Source organism: Pelobates fuscus, chromosome 2 (genome assembly GCF_036172605.1).
Source record: "Pelobates fuscus isolate aPelFus1 chromosome 2, aPelFus1.pri, whole genome shotgun sequence".
Classification (NCBI taxonomy): Eukaryota; Metazoa; Chordata; class Amphibia; order Anura; family Pelobatidae; genus Pelobates; species Pelobates fuscus.
This window is the reverse complement of record NC_086318.1, coordinates 134,285,145-134,297,251: the sequence shown is the minus strand read 5'-3', so window position 1 is coordinate 134,297,251 and position 12,107 is coordinate 134,285,145.

Sequence of the window (12,107 nt, the reverse complement as noted above, 5' to 3'; positions counted from 1 at the left end):
AAAGGAAGTGTAAGGGTTCCACAAAAACTACTCAAAATATTGCCACAGATCAAGACCATTCTACTAGACCAGATTGGACCTGGACATTTTACTTGCAGAGATTTACTTTAAAGACTTGGTCTTATCTTCTTATGGACAGCAGTATATGTTTAGAGTTTCTCACATGATATCTGCATTGTGGTAACTATCATCTTACTAAAAAAAAAATGCCCTTGTCGATTTCTGTGTATTTCTGTTTTTTTGTTTTTGGTTATTTTCTTTCTCACAATTTGCAATTTTGATACGTATCCCTACATATTGAGCTAACTTGAAAGATGTAACATGCTTAAGGGCCAGTAATTGCATAGCCTTTTTGTTTTCTCTAGTTATGGAAAAAATAGCACACTAAACAAATTTAAATAAAAGAAAGAGAAAACGTTTTAATTAACATTTATCTATGTTGGACATTCATTGATTTAGGGCTTTGATGGATATAGTTGCCTTCCTTTTTATATACTAGGTATCTCATTGTTTATTAGGTGACATATTAAGAGGATATATTTTCCATAGTTATTCTGCCACCCATCTATCGCATTTATCCTCCTTAACATTGTTCAGCTAAGGACGACTTCACCTTCATGTATTCTATGACATGAGCTATTCTAAAATGTATTGATCCACTACTCCTGGAGTTCGTACAAATATTTTCTCTTCTTGAAATTAATGTTATTCCATGTTTGGTTTTTCTCTTCCAGACTTTATCAATCCTTTAACTAGATCAAAAAATTCAAGTGGTTTGGTCTACCTCACCCATTTACATTTTATTTAGCAGTGCAATTCACAAGGAACCTTGAATAGTTTGGTGGTCAGGCTTTAGCTTCACTTCCTTAGCAGCTTGGACCATTCACTGCCTTCTGTTCTGAATATCTTTCTATATAACTTCATTGCCCAGATTGTGGAGGAGATTTGCTCTTTCCTATCTCATATGATCCTTCATTTAGAACAGAATGATTAGGCTGTGGCTGACCTATTACTATACCTTATCACTATGTGGCGTTACAGGATGTTTTTGTGGAGAAATCACTGAGAGTTCTGATCTGAACGTTGTGTTGTACAGCCTTTTTAGATATATTTTCTTACCATGAATTGGTACAATATTTTCCTACTTTGACTCTTTCAGGTGTTCCCTTGACTGCCACACATTTTGAAACTTTATTCTCCCACTCAACTAAACTAAAACAACTATTGTTATTGAGACTGCTACTTGATCCACTGAACTTTCTTATGAATTTACTGAGATGTAATGATAAAATATCTCTTATTTTACCCATAGATGCTCCATGGGTTTTTCAATGGTAGAAACAAACATGATTGCATCATGATTGACAAGGAAGAGGACATATCTTCACATTTGGTGGGATTGTGCCACCATTTAAAAGTACATTATTGGTAAGCCATTCTTACAAACATGGTGGATACTGCTAAAATTCCACCTCTCATAAATTATGGTGAAATATTTTATAATCTCTCTCTGAAACCTAGGAGAAATGCATATTATTTAGCACTCATTCCTAAATACTGAGCCAGACCACTCCACCTTCTATAATGGAATGGATTTATAGGGTGGAAAAGATCAGATCCATGGAAGAAATATGATATTCCCTTGCTGACCACTGTACGGATTATGTACAGTTGTGAGCCCCATCGGTGACGTACCTTGCTAAATAGTTTGCAATGCTTTGTTTTCCTGATGATATCCTGTATTCTTTTAAGAGACGAACCAAGATTCAGTATGGCCTAACTTTATATGGATATTGGTTACCAGACAAAAGTTGTTTTAATGTATATATAGTCAAGCCTATAAGAGCCTGTCCCGCCATCCCGACTTTTGCTCTCTGATGCTGAGTACACTTGGACCTGGCAGACAGCGATAAAAAGTTGACCCCGCCTGTTTTCAAGTTGCTAATGATGTGATTTGGGAAGTGCCAGAGATGTGATTGGCATTACTGGGCTACCACCCCTTTACTACACCCACCGGCGTTCCACTTTACAGGACTCCAGTGCTGGGGGTATGAATTTTACTTGTCAAATGGTGCTTGCTTCAATCCTGTACTGAAATGATGTATTTTATGGGTAGTCAGGTCATAGTGCATGACAGTTCTGGACTCAAACTGTTTTTTTGTAGGAGCTGTTAGAAGGTTTAGGTTTTATTTTTTTGTTCACCTTCACTAATAGCTCCCTAAAACTCAGTTTTAAGAATTTAACTTTTTTTTTTCTTTCCCACAGATTTGTATGGTCAATTTATTTATTTGTTTATTTACCTGTTTATATATTGTTACATCCAATTTATATTTTAACCAGCAATAAAATATATTAAGAGGTGGGATAGAACAGGTCAGTTGCTGGTAATTTAATTGCTGACCAAAATTATTTGCCCAACAATAAAATACAACCCAATATGTTTTATGACAAGAATGCAAAGGTTTGCATACACTGCCTCACTCCGTATGTTTACTGTAAATAATTTCATGCCTCATGAAATCTAAAACATAGTTTCCCAGCTAAGGTGTTAGTATTTTTCATTTCTCACAAGCTTTATTTCTGTATGATTACGTTTTGACATTGTGTTTTGAGTCACACCATATCAGCTGATGGCAGCTTCACCTCCTCGCATTGAGCTTACCGAGATTTAAGTAATTGAAAAAGCACTAGCTAGCTTCTAAATATTTGTTCTAACTGCTGCACTTTTCCTTTCTATAAAATAATGTGTAACCCCGCAGATGGAAAAGGCAGGGGATGTACGCACAATACATGTGAAAAGCTGAAAGGCTCATTGCATAATTCAGGATTACATCCCTTGAGCAGTGCATTTTCTTTAATTCCCTACACAAGCTACAGGGCTATGTATCAATCTAGTACTGACTATCACAACTTCAAAAGTTTTTTTTTTTTTATTTACATGCATTACTCTTACCAACTACATAAATGAATTTTTAATTTTATTATGAATTCGTTTGTGAGGGATTCATCTAAATTAGTTGATAGAGATTATTTGCCTCCATGCATACATGCTTTATTTTTATTTAATAATTTGTGGCTATTATTATAAGTTTCCTGCTTACCATCTGTGATGATATATATGTATGGCAAGATAGAACGAAAGGTTGGGTTGCCAAACTGCAAGACTACAAGAATGACCTCCTCTAATCAATTCAAAGTACACCTTTACTTGTTTCTGTCAATGCAACAGAAAAATGTATTTTTTTAGTTACATTAATTCTTGTATATATTACCCCACAGGAAATGATGATAGAGAGTCACATATTCAGTTCAATGTATGTTCAGTGGTTGGCCTAACCTAGACAGTATCCACTCATGAAACTAGACATAACATAACATATATTGTAACCTACTTTCAATATTTCATTACAAAAGTAAAATAACCCTGGAAGATCAGATGGTATCAAAAAAGGGTCATACAAGAAGAGATGAGGCAGGTCTCTTCAAAACCCGCGAACCTCTAGTCCACCGGAACCGTCACAAAATAATTCCACGGTACAAACCTGTTCATTTCGATCTACAAAACTGTCTCACAATAAATCAAATTAACAAAAATTTTTGGTTTGATTTTTTGTTGGTATAAAATCAACAATACACTGCAGTGGAAAGGGACAGGGAAAAAACAAACAAATTAAAACAAAACATGCTTTAAAATATTACAGGGGCAGATGACTCTGCTAGATTGGTATTTTACATTAGTTTGTTAACAAGTAAAGGAAGGATATTGATCAAATCAGTATACAACACTCCTACTAATTTTACTGCTCAAACCAATAAAAAAAAAAGCCTTTAATCTTTTCACTAATACGATTTTTTAACACTTTATCACTGGGCAGAAACAAAATAACAAAAGCAGCCATCAGAGGAAATTACAATGAGTTGACATATTCTATCAAACCATTAAGACACCTTAGCATGCAGTAAAAAACACATCATCTGTGAAGATTTACTCCCATCGAAACTAAATGGAAATTCCCATTCAATGACTGTTCCTAATCCCAGAAATGTCTGCAAAAGGCAATTATGTAATATGTAACAGCCTCTGTATTCTACTTCCTGTATTCCTTAAGTTCTTGTTATGTTCTGTAACACGCTGGGCAATAGCCCGGCATTCCACAAGCATAGGTGCTCCATAAACTTGACGATTTTTTTATTATATTATTCCTGGAGATTTATTCAGAATCTTCAAACCCTCTATATTAAAACATTTAGGTAGAATAATCCCTAGGCCAGGGATAGGCAACCTTCAGCACTCCAGATATTGTGGACTACATTCCCCATAATGCTCTTACACCCATAATGCTGGCAAAGCATCATGGAAGGTGTAGTCCAAAACATCTGGAGTGCCAAAGGTTGCCTATACCTGCCCTAGGCACACCTATCTGCATGTGACTTGCACAGCCTTCCTAAATACTTCCTGTAAAGAGTAATCTAATGTTCTTTATTGCAAATCCTGTTTAATGTATCATTTCTTATCTCCTACTCTGTTAATAGCTTGCTAGACCCTGCAGGGGACTCATGTATGTAATTCAAGTTAAATTACAAAGCAGGAGGTAAAAACTTTTAAATTAAGTTACAGCTGATTGAAAGCTAAACCATTTTGTGTTCATGCAGGCTGTGTCAGTCGCAGGCAGGGGAGGTGTGCCTAGTGCTGCTTAAACAAAAAAAAAATTAACTCCTAAATGGCAGTGAATTGAACATTGAAACTTCAGGGAGGTGATCTATACACCAAAACTGCTTCATTAAGCTAAAGTTGTTTTTGTGACTATAGTTTCCCTTTAAGGTCAAAAAAGCCAACATGGAAAAAAAAAAAAGTCAGTTATGCTTTCAGTCTGATTACGCTGGTCTTACATGTGAAATTCTCTTGGAATTTACTTTGAATTCTCACTTTAGTAAATAACCCTGTCAGTTTAATTAGCCAACCTAGGAATACAAAATCTTAGTTCTGTTATTTTGGTCTTAATTTTGCAAGTTGCTTTGAAGTCTGCCTAACTTCACATGCATCAATAGCGTATCAAGCTGCACATTTAAATAATTTCTGGTTTCTTTTGTATTGTTACATGGAAATCTTTTTAAGATGACATTAAATGTGATATTAATGGCTTATGATTTTAGATTTTATGGTCTTTTCATTAAAAAAAATATATTTTCTTGACTCTTTTCTAGATAAAATTATTACATTGCAAGCAACCCTAACTACATATTTTGCACATTCGTGATTCTACAGCTTCTGCTATATGATCTCACTTCCATGTAATTGTCCAAATTATCGATGTTGTATTCTAATTGTGCATTTAGTGTACTCAATAAGAAGATGACAAATTTATAATAGAGGCTTGTGGAAAACATTTTGTAGTGTCTTGTTCCTTGCTTTGAAAATCCTAAAGCACTTAAAAAATTAAAGATTGCGAGCAAAGCTCATGTTTCCGGTGTCTATTGAAGTATAAAGTGGGTTAAATCCTCAAACTACTAGACCACACCTTAGAGGTCCTGTGCTGTGACAATTTAAAGCCAAAAGTATCACTCTTGTAAGAGTTGTGTGTTCTCGTGAATCAGGGTAAATCATAGAGATTCACATCCGTCTAATGAGGAGTGGCGGTGATATATAAAGTGCATTTTCTGCTCGTCTCCTTCTGTCATCCAGGCAGACATTATAATAGAGGCAAAATGATTAAATGACTGGAGATTTTATTCAAACCAATTCAAACTATAATTTAAAAAAAATGGAAAGACATAGGAAAATTATCTAATCAAAACAATGGACTAAAGATGAGGCATCTATCTCTGATTCATGCTGCACGGACAAGAAAAGATTATAGCCTCATTAATGTTCGTTCCAGAGATGAGAGTGACAGGCTTAATTCAGGGTTGGTTGGTAGCAGGACAAATCCTCTGACCACCTATTAGCTGAGGAGTATTCGTGTGTGCATCTCCCGGGGCTAATGGAAGAATCGGTGTGTACAAGTAATTCCTTAGGCACAATGGACACTTTATTAAGATCTCTCGGGAGTATTTCTGAGTCAAATAAAGCCGTGATTCAGAGATATTTACCATGACTGGCAGAGCGCTCACTGTAGATCGATTAACCTTTAATGCTCTATGGGAAAAGTAACCTGTGATTCTTCTGTTACATTTATACATGTGACCTTTTCTAAGAAAGATTATCTAAACTTTGCCACTCCAGCTGGTATCGGATGTAATTCTTGCGGCGCGCAGACATTTTAAAGTCACAGAGCCGAAGGTGTTCTAATGAATATTAACAGCATTTAAAAAAAGTACGGAAAGCAGAATATCCATTATATAGTTTGTTTTTCCAGTATCACCTAGGTAACAAACTGTCCAGTAATTTTTTTTATTTTTTTTTAAGTGTTTGATTGAAGACAGAGTCACACGCATTAGACAATAAAACAAAGGATTGCATGTAAATTAAAGAACGTTACCGGGTTGAAAACAAAACAATAATGAAATATTATACATAAGAGAAATAAATACACTATGAATAATTATTTTCAACCATGAAGTAGTGGATCATTAGTAACCAAATAATAAAAAGTATAATAATTATGTTTTATTATTTAGGTATTGATTTGCTTTACATTGAATTTTAATGTTTTATTACACTCAAGAAATAACTGAGTAAAACCTTATAGGGAATTCACCAAATAAACATGGAATGAAATATTTATCTATGTATAGGATCACAGAGTGAAGTATCTATTAACCATTAGTTTAATATTACATATAAATGCACTCTTGGTAAAATGCATCTAATTGCATTTTAAGGAAATATATTGTAAAGTTGTTCACGTGTCAACGTCTATTTCATCCATTTGGATGATAGATTAACCTATTCTGCAGTGTGTCTGCTTACTGCAGGTGCATATCCTGGCTGATTGTCATTTTTCGCTGATAGAAAGAATGCGTGTCAGTGAGTTGTATAATAATAAAGCCCTATTCGTCAAAGCATATTATAAGCTTCATATTACCTGTGTTCTATTAATATTACACCAATGAAAAAGTTAAAGGCTGCCGTTCAGCATTTCCTACAAAATATTTAGATAAATACATTCACGGTAATACAGCACACTGTTAAATGACTGCTCATCTCATACAAGACTAGAGAGTTCTTTTACTTTTGTAATTGAATATTTAAAGTAGGTTGACAATGTTTATGTCTAGTTTCATGAGTGGATACTGTCAAGGTTAGGCCAACTACTGAATGTGCATTGAATTGAATTTGTGACTCATTTACCGTGGGGTAATATAAACAAGGATCCATGTAACTAAAAATCCAATTTTTCTGTTGCGTTGACAGAAACAAGTAAAGGTGTACTTGGCGTTGATCAGAGGAGGTCATGTCATTTATTTTCTTCTAGTCTCGCAGTTTGGCAACCTTTCTTTCTATCTTGCCATACATCTATGCCAATACTTGAATTTACTTCCGTCAGATTAACTGTCTTCAACAACAAACTGGCATTTCTTCTAAGGAGTCCCACTGAATGGATAAGCTTAAATGACATCCTCTGTAAATTGCTGGAGCCTCTCGTGGACTTGGCAAATCACAACTGCTAACTTTGCACAGATGGCATCACATATTCAGTCATCAGTCTTTAATATGTTTAATTAGACAATGCACAAGCTTCAATTTTCGTTCTTAATTTGGGATTTATCTGTTGGAGATTAGCTGAAAATCAAACTCTGTGCATGGAATCATTTACACACATTAGAAAGCTCAGTGAATGCTGAAATTGTGCTTGAAATATGGCTGAAGATTACGGACATATTTTCCCATCGTTGTTTGGAAAGGGGGGCTTTTGTAATGGAGGAAGCCCTACAGCAGCTACGTCAGCGAGAAAAATCAAGTTACATAATCACCGCTCTAAAATAAATTACTAAAAACTATGCTTATTAAACAAAATAAATCTTTACTGTAACATTGACCTAACAGATGCTGTTACTTGTCCTCTCTCCAATCCCTGACTGTCTTTATTTAACCCTTTATCTTCCTTTTCTTATAACTAGCTAGTTTCACACTAGGGGTATCTTTACTCCTCTTAGTCAATGTATTTTAACTAGTCAATATATAGCTCAATGCTACCTCAACACTAATATCTATTATCTCAAAGGCGTTGAGTCTTCTTAATGAAAATTGCTGCGACCTATTCAATTGAGGGTAAAGTATATAACAAAATGGCTATAGAGACCCGTACGCATCCAAACTCATTCCACTTTTGGACTAAGTTTCTTTTGTTTATTTGCTCCCTGGGTATAGAAAGTTTGCAGGTGTTGAGAAGGATGGCACTGCATCGGGAGGGTTCAATATACTGTGATATGAATGCACTTTACATATCCCCTTCTCTACAACCTGAGTTTACAGAACCGCTGCAGATACAGTAATATTAGTTCAACGGTGTGGGATTTATTCACTTAAGTTCAAATGTCCCTGGTCCAGATTTGCAAAATGTATCAAGATCCAGGTCCATCTTTATTATATTATCAACTCTGATCCACTGATAAGATGTGGTGGACAACTGACATATCTCCCCCTCCAACATTTCGTTATTACACCAGTTCTAGTAGGCCAGTCCGGCCACCACTCACTGCCCTGTTGGGTGGGGGTAGAACTTGCATATCCTATATTATTTAGTCTCAAATCCAAAGGTGTGGGGGCAGGGAAGTGGACAATGGCTTGACCAGCCTTTGGTTTTACTGTTATTACACCCTTCTGATGCCCATGTGTGGTGGGTTGTGGTACAATGGCCTACCTTAATTACTAATGAACACCAATTGTTGGGGGGAAGAGGACCAGTGGTAAGTTCCCCCTATTGCTTTACAATAGATACAATAGCTGCCCAGTCACTGATTTTTCTAATCCCCACAACTAATTGCCAGTTGGGGGGAGTGAGGGGGACCGGATCCTCTTTTATTCTCACAGCCCAGGGGATGGGGTATTAACATTGTTTGCCTAAAAATGTCAGGAGCAACCTATATATCAAAATTCTGCTACATGAAATGCACTACATGTAAAAAACAACAGATAGTTGCAAAGGAAATGAGAAGAGAAAGAGAACAAAGCTTAATCAACACAAAAAGAGGGGTGTTCAGATAGAGAGTGGGAGATAGGCAAGTGATCAATACTCATAAAATCAATACACAGAATATAAAAATAAAGAGATGTTATATTATAACATATAAGATCATGTTACGATGTTAAAACCACGGACAGGGGAATTGAATAACATTGATTGTATCATTACAATGGTGCCTGTCATGGGGTGGGAAATATAAGAAGCAAGTGAACAGTCCGTTCTTGAATTTCATGTGTTGGAAGCAGGAAAAATGGTCAAGCAAAAAGATCTGAGTGACTTTGACAAGGACTAAATAGTGATGGCTAGATGATTGGGTCAGAGCATCTCCAAAATGGCAAGACTTATGGGGTGTTCCCAGTATGCAGTGGTTAGTACCTACCAAAAATTGTATAAGGAAGGACTGGCATCAGAGTCGTGGCCACCCAAAGTTCATTGATGTATGTTGGAAGTGAAGTCTAGGCCATCTGGTCTGATCACACAGAAGAGCTACTATTGTTCAAATTGCTGAAAATTGTGCCTGGCCTGACAGTGAGTGAACATGGACGTGTAGGCGCTGAGCTCCACGGCACAGTGAGAAGGCAATCACCATCCCTATTCTTACAGCAACCCATGACGAATAAAAAGAGCAAGAACGGAGGTGTAACAATATTATCTGTATGAAGAGCAATCCAATTTTTATACTGCAGGACTTATCCTCATTCAGGCTTACAGCTAGGAAGGCTTTGAGACCTGTTACGGAGTTCCTACAGGAGAAAGGTATCCGTTACCACCTGGGACCTTTGCACTGAATGTGCACAGTAATGGGGAGACCCATACCATCACTTATCCTCATAATGTACCTGCTTTTTTTTTTTTTTTAAAGGCCCTAGATTTACCGGACTGCTCTGATATGAATTGGATGAGTCAGTCAGAAACATCACCAGCTGAACCTCGCCCTCAGAGGACGCATTGGCTGTAGGCGCCGCAGACAAAGAAGATGACTTCCCCTATGGCCTCTATTGCAGATTCGACTCAGCCCAATAATGTGCCATGAACTGGTATAACTTTCTCTGGGTGATCTGTACTCTTTTTTTTTCTCTTGCCCCATACAGCAGTCTCATTATACCAGTGAATTTGTTACGCTGTTAGCTGTCTAGTATTTTACTATATTTTATTTTCCGTATAATGCTATTATCACTGTTTTATTTGAGAGAGTTAAATTCTATTCCCCTTCCATCATAGCTATCTCTTTCGATTTATACTATTATCTTGAAAAAATAGCTAGAACAGCAACCTTATAGCTAGGGATGTGCATGGGCAAAATATTAGTTTCGGTTCGGCATTCCAAAATTCGGGACTTCGGCACTTCGGTTCAGTTTGGGATTTCGGAACTTCGGCACTTCGGGACTTGGGATGTTCTCTTTCAGCCGCTTAGTATATAACTCCCTAATTCCCATAGTATTAGGAAGCTATCTACCAAAAGTCAAATTTATTAATACTAATTAAAGATTACTTAGTATTAGGAAATTCTGCCCCTACTCACTATACCGGGAGTAGGGGCATGTCTAGTAAACAGTGAGCAGCCTGTGGCTGCTCACTGTAAAAAACAAAAACCCAAGTGACCCCCCTCTCGAGCCCCCACCCATGCCCTGAGTGGCGGGTGGGGGCTCTAAATTAGAATAGGGGGGACACCTATTGTCCTCCCCCCTTGCCCCCCCCCTCCCGAGCCCCCACTTGTGACCGGGTGGCGGGTGGGGGCCCTAAATTAGAATAAGGGGATGGACCTATTGTCATCCCCCTGGCCCCCACCCCTGAGCGGTGGATGGGAGCCCTAAATACCAATAGGGGGGGACGTATTGTCCTCTCCCCAGCCCCCACCCCTGAGCGGCGGGTGGGGGCCCTAAATTAGAATAATGGGTTGACCTATTATCCTTCACCTGGCCCTCTCCCCTGAGCAGTGGGGGGGACCCTACATACCAATAAGGGGGGACCTATTGTCCTCCCCCTTGACCCCCACCCCTGAGCAGCGGGTGCGGGCCCTAAATTAGAATAAGTGGGGGGCATCTATTGTCCTCTCCCCGTCCCCCACCCCTGAGCGGCGGGTGGGGCCCTAAATTAGAATAAGGGGGGGACCTATTGTCACACAGATACACGCACACTGGCACATAGTGGCACACAGATACACACACTGACACACAGATAAACACACCTTGACACACAGTTTGTATGTGTGTGTGTGTGTGTGTGTGTATGTATCTGTGTGTCAAGGTGTATGTATCTGTGTATCAAGGTGTGTGTATCTGTGTGTCAAAGTGTGTGTATCTGTGTGTCAAAGGGTGTATCTGTGTGTCAAAGTGTGTGTATCTGTGTTTGTATGTGCCGGTGTGTAAGTATGTATCAAGGTGTGTGTATCTGTGTTTGTATGTGCCAGTGTGTGTATCTGTGTGTCAGTGTGTCAGTGTGTATGAATCTGACACACAGATACACACACACTGGCACATAGTGGCATACAGATACACACACTGACACACAGATACACACACCTTGACACACAGTGTGTATCTGTGTGTGTGTGTGTGTGTGTAGACCGCGGGGTACAGTGGGGCTGCTGGGCTGAGCGGCTGGCATGTGGGCGTACAGTACGGGCAGCGAGGGAGCAGTGTTCTTCCTACTCAACTCCCTTGTGTGCCTCTTAGTGATGCCGAAGCAGGAGTGACGGAGAGTGCTCCCTCACCGCCCGCCTCAATTATCGCTGCAGCCATTTTGTTTCAGAAAATTTAGGTGGAACCTCATTTGTGTTCTTGTGTTCCACAGAACACCAATTGGTAAATGCTGCTCTAGGTCAAAGTTTTGCCCCTTGCCCTCTTTACACTATACCATGGCAGACATACTCAATGCAAAAAGATGTGATTCTTCCCACCCTCTTATTGTTCCTATCTTGACATGGTGGAAGAAATATCGCACCACACTGGAAATGTCACCAGGGATCTCCCACTTGTT